At 42.9% G+C, this 6,000-nt stretch overlaps 1 pseudogene; it reads left to right on the top strand.

The window, feature by feature from the left end:
• Positions 1-5,529: 5,529 nt before the first annotated feature.
• LOC143834580 (U2 spliceosomal RNA) lies at positions 5,530-5,678 on the top strand (annotated as a pseudogene).
• The last annotated feature ends 322 nt before the right edge of the window (positions 5,679-6,000 follow it).

Below are 6,000 nucleotides of genomic sequence, written 5' to 3'. Positions count from 1 at the left end.
GGGATTGGCTGCTTGGCTTGATTGACAGGTGGAAGAGAGTTGTGTGCAAAGCGTGTTGCTCTCTTCCACCTTTTGAAGCAATCATGTAGAGTGTAAGGAACGCGAGAAGGCAGCAAACGAAAGTGAGAGAGCCAAAAGGTGAGGAATGGCCGGAGGCACGATAATTTTTAGTGCTACACCATTTCGCTGGCGTAACACTATTTTTTTCAATGTGCAGAAATGCCCGAAGAGTTGTTTTTTTTACACTCTGTTTTTCTCTACCTGAAGAAGTCCCAAAGCAGCTTTATTCATTAATTTTATTTATACTTCAGTTTATATGCTGCCCCTCTCCAGATGGTCTTGGTGCGGCTCACATCAATACATTAAAAACCTATACAATAATTAAAAGTTTAAAAGACACCTTTCCCTTCCTCTCCCTACAACAGACATCCTGTGAACTAGGTGGGGATGAGAGAGCTCTAAGAAAACTGCTCTGCAAGAACAGGCCTAAGAGATCTGTGATTTATCCACATAGAGGAGGAGGAAAGAATCAAACCCGACTGTCCAGATTCAAGTCTGCTGCTCTTACCCACTACACCATGCTGGTTGGACCCTAACTAATCCTAGTTAGAGTGACTGCTGCTCAGATGCATATTCATACAATATTGACCACAATTAATTTAACCATGGCTTTGGCCAATGTCTGAACAGAGTTGGAATCTTATTTGAGGCTTTCATACATGTTGAGTTGTCAAACAACATAAGCCACCAATCCCCTTTCCGCAGTGGTGGTTTTGGGGACTCAAACTCTCCCCCTCCCCCTGCTGAATCCTGAATTTTTTTTCAAAAAAAGGAAACTTCTGCATTGCAACGGGGACAGGCAACAATAAAATATTTTTTCTAGATTTCTTTTTGGGATTCATAAACATGTCTTGTGTGTTCACGACACACAGAAAATACAGAACATGGATGCCATGCTAATGGGGAGAAGTGTGCTTCTCCCACACACACCCCATTCATGATCTCGCACCAGAAAACAAAAGCATTAATGTGCTTTAGATAGGATTGCTGGCTGCTCCCAATATATAACAATGCACTTTGAAGAGAACATGACAGTATATTTTATTTCCACAGATACACAGGCACATCAATTTGTGTTCCTGCTGCAACACGGACCACGCAATTTTAAAAAATATATATATTTTTTGCAATCTGGAAATGGAGTGGGGAGGGCAGGTGCAAGGGCAGGCAAAACGCTACTGAGACTGTCACGCATTTCTTCTTTCAGACAGGCTTGCCCTGGTTTTCGCCTCATGTGTCGCAACAAGTAAGGGGAAGCTTTCTCTCATCGTGGGGCAAAGAGAATGAAAACTTATGCCAACACCTTAACAGCTGCAGGTTGCTGCTGATGTCATGAGGAAGCAGCATTAAAACATGTGAACAATAAGAGGCCAGGCAGGGGGAAATTTCTCATGCAGAAATGGTCTTAATTTCCTCCACAATGGGGCTGAAAGTAGCCACTGGAAGGACAGGGTAAGGTTGCCAGTTCCAGGATGGGGATCTCATTTGGATACAAGGCCAGAGTCCACCTTCCAAAGCATCCACTTTCTCCAGGAGAACTGATCTTTGTTCTGAAGATGAACTGTAATTGTGAGAGATCCTCAGGTCCCACCTGCAGCCTGACATCCCTAGCAAAAAGAGAGATGTGGCCTGGCAACCATAACTTTTGTTTGACAGAGGAGGCAGTGATTATTTTTCCTTCTTAAATGACTCAGCTCAGAGTGACCACTGATGAAGAAAAGTTGCCAGCTATGACTGCAACAGCTCAGCTTCCCCATATGAATCAGGTATTCTCTTTTAAAAGATCATCTTGCTCCAACAAGAAAAGCCATTCTGCTTATGAGCAATTTGCTTGCATCCAGGATAAGCCACAGCATATGTGATCAGTAGGAGTTTGCCAGGCTGTTCAAGGCTTGGTGGGTAGCTTCAGGATTTGAGTAGTAGAATGGACACCACCTTGCTAATTGCACATCTGTACATAAAATGTTAGGAGCCTTATGTGGAGTGTAGCTAATGAAAAACACCCTTTGTTAACCTTAGAATGGCAGCTCGTCTGAATGAAACACCCTCAAACACATGACTTTGCACTGACTGTGCTGTTTTTCTGATGGTGCCTCTAAGTCTGCAACTGGACCTTGCTTTCGATTACCATGTCTTTAAATGTCTACTTCCAAGGGATAGCAAAGAATTAGGAGCAAGGGGGAAAAGCAACTCAGCCAAAATTTCCCCGACAGGCATGCTGGTCAGCCAGAACACATTGTCCATGCTCATGTTATACTGTGTCATCAGGGCATTCAGGGTCCGGCAGCTGCCCTGAGTGAATGTTAAGCACTGAGTGGAACTTAAGCCATGAGACACACTCCTCCTCCAAGCCCTTACCAGAAATATATTATGTGGAACAGATAAGCTTCAGTGTGCATGCCCACTTCAAAGTGAGTAAAACTTTGTTCGTCTTAAAGGGGCTCTTGGTCACAAACTTTGTTCTGGCTTAAAGGACTTCAGCTAACTGGATGTGCTGTGAGGAGGATCATATTAACCACAGTGAATGTCCATGGACAGAGGGAAAGACAGAACAGAAAGTTTTGAGTAAACAAAAAACAAATTAATCCATTCTTAGAGCCTCTTGTGGTGCAGAGTGGTAAGGCAGCAGACATGTAGTCTGAAGCTCTGCCCATGAGGCTGGGAGTTTGATCCCAGCAGCCGGCTCCAGGTTGACTCAGCCTTCCATCCTTCTGAGGTCGGTAAAATGAGTGCCCAGCTTGCTGGGGGGTAAACGGTAATGACTGGGGAAGGCACTGGCAAACCACCCCGTATTGAGTCTGCCATGAAAACGCTGGAGGGCGTCACCCCATGACCCGGTGCTTGCACAGGGGATACCTTTACCTTTACAGAAGGCCTATTCCCATGTTCATTGGAAAGGCTGGTGGCTTTGTTGCTGATCCCGAATATATTGGATAGGCAACAATAAATCATAATAAAATACCGCTGCAAACAATGAAAAGGCCCATTGTTTCCCATCTGACTTTTGAAAGCCAGGTAGTACAAGAATTCTGACATGGTTTCAGGCTGTTGTGAGTTTGAGGAGGAATTGTGCCTCCTAGGAATACACTTGAAATCAGTGAATACATATTTGCCCCTTGCTAAGAAGGAGCAGCTCCTAGGTGTATAGGTGTCATCATGAATAACGCTGGATTTCATACACGCAACCATAGTTCATCCTTAAGTTCAAGAATTAAAATAGCAAGCAATCAAATTGTGATTAAATCAGACAATTGTGTGCTCATGTGATGATTTTGAAATACCAAGGAAGACTGGTCAAGAAACTGAGGCTATAAAGTGCCAGCAATATTCATTGAACTACCACAGTTGATTGATGTTATAATAATTATGGGTAGTTGATATAACCTTTTAAAACATTTTCCTTCCACATAGCAAGCAGGAAGTTTTTTTGGGGAGAGACCATGTCTCAGTGGTAGAGCATCTGCTCAGCATTCGGAAGATCCTGGGGTTATTCCCCAGCATTTCCAGTTAAAAGGATCAGATTGTAGGTGATGTGAAAGACTTCTATCAGAGACTCTGAGTAGTTGCTACCAGCCTGGGTAGACAATATTGCTCTTGGTGGACAAAGATTCTGATAGATATGAATAGATATCCTGACAATTTATTTTTATCTGTGTATTTGATTTATATCCCGCCTCTCTTAATTAAGTTGTCCTGAGGTGGCTTACAACAATAAATTGTTCTGCTGTGCTGTGTAGCCACTCTCATTTGGTTTCATGACATCATGAAGTTAAAACAGAATACAGACAGTGCTGTTCACCCTTTGAATGAGTTAACATTTCTATTCTGTCAGTTCCCTAAGCAACCAGCAAAAATGGACAGACTGCATGGGCAGTAAAGTTTCATGTGAAATTCACCACCATCAGTAGCTGTGGTTGATGTATCTAGCATTACTTTGTTACTTTACTCATCACTGAAATAAAGAAGTTTTTCTTTGGACTGCCATGAAGGTAGACATAATATAAAGTTAACAAAATAATAATGTTTGGTAAGGTGTCTATAAATGTAAATAACATTGTACAGTAGCTCTTCTTTTGGGGTTTTATTCTGCAATACCATCCTCTATTATAGATTAATAAAAGAATTTTTTTAAAAGTGTTGCTGAAGAACATCCTCCTGTTTGGAGATCTCTGCTATTACAGCTGGTGGCCAGCAGGAGAAATTTCCTTTTGTTGCTAGACCTAACAGAAGGGGGAAGGGAGCAGCCCCCCCCGGCTTCTGTTCTTTGCCAACATATGATGCTACAAAGCAGGCTTTCTCGATGGAATTTCACGATGGCCCCAGAACATTTCACTGATTGGTTGGGATTAATTAATTTTAATACAGGTGTTTAAAGAATTAGTAGGTGACATGACAATATGGTCATGTTGACATGCCCCCCCCCCCATGGCCAATGATGTTCCTGGAAGGAAAGGGAGAGGCCCAGCCATACACATCCTTACTCACCAAGGCTCATTGTACATGGAAGCAACTGGAATCCAGAGAGATAAGTACTCTCAGACCCATTATGCATGGTGGTGTTCACACCGGGCCGCCACCAGTTTCTTGCAGTGGGGCAGCATGCACTGCCACTTCTTGTGTGCTGATGGGGAAAGATTTCCCCTGGCACATACATTCTGCCCTGGAGTTGTGTGTGCCCACACATAACTCCATGGTGGAAAGGTTCTGCTGTGCTTTGCTGAAGCAGTGGTGGGGAGGAACAGTGGGGTTTCTTCCACGAGGGTGGACTTGAGTGCCAGTGCAATCTCACCTTCATGGCAAGTTTTAAAAACACCCTGTTTGGCTCTGCTGCACCTCAAAGAAGAATGGGGCATTTTCTGTTCCTACTGGGGCACCATAGCTGAGGGAGCTGACACCATACCTTTACCATTAGTGCATCATTCCCTGAGTCTTCACAGACTGCTAGTGCTTTTCCAAGAACACATTAAAACAGTTATTTTGGCAAACGAACAGACATGAACAATACTAGAAGGGTGTAATGAGTACTGACGATAACTTGGGATATTCAGGACAGAGAAAAATGCACAACTTAAGGGGATTTAATGCATGAATATTAGATACACAGACAGACAATATCCACTACCTATATGCATACAGCCTATATGTAATTGTGGCATGCAACAGTTATACATATGTACATTTTGCTGAGTCTGCACACTGCTCACATGCAAACCACCCCCCACCTAAGTTCTATTTGCCCTGTGAAGAAAACTTTGAGGTACCACATGAGGATCTGTGTTTTCTCCATGAGCTAAACTGTAAACAGAAGGATGGGGTGGTGGCGGCTGATCCTCAGGGGAAGAATTACAAGTTTTTATAAATTCCAAAAAAAAATAATCTTTTTTTCTTTTTTACAAACCTGCTCAGGATTTCCTAAAGTCATGTCTAGTTTGGCAATTAATACTCTGGACTGCTAGGGAGAAGTCATATTTTCATTCTCGGCCTTTTGGCTAAGATCAAGTGTAGTATCCTTCATTCTAACTTCCCAGGCTATTTTAACCAAGGGTTTTGCTTACAACGTCTCTGTTTTAAGCCTTTCCCTTGAACAGTAATAGTGACCTGTATGCATGGGGCCCTACTGACAGATGTGGGGAGAACGCATCTATTTACAGATATTTCAAATAGCCCCAGAGCTCTGAGGGGCTGTCAGAATCAGACCTTTATTGGCATACTGGTGCAGTCACATGACCAGATATTAGAACTTCCAGAGGAGGGCTTGAATATAAAAAATGCAACAAACTTAGAAAATTCTGACTGCAGCCCTGATTGTAAGTCTTCTTGAACTGCCAGGTAGCACCTGCCAGTATTTTTTTGCTTACCTTTTGCTCTTCCATCCAGCCTCTTTATCTGCTCAGTAATTCAAAGTTCCAGTAATTCAAACCGCCCACATTTCCCCTCTCT

This window comes from Paroedura picta, chromosome 3 (genome assembly GCF_049243985.1).
Source record: "Paroedura picta isolate Pp20150507F chromosome 3, Ppicta_v3.0, whole genome shotgun sequence".
NCBI lineage: Eukaryota > Metazoa > Chordata > Lepidosauria > Squamata > Gekkonidae > Paroedura > Paroedura picta.
Note: the sequence above shows the minus strand (reverse complement) of the source record. Positions and strands in the feature narration are given on the sequence as shown.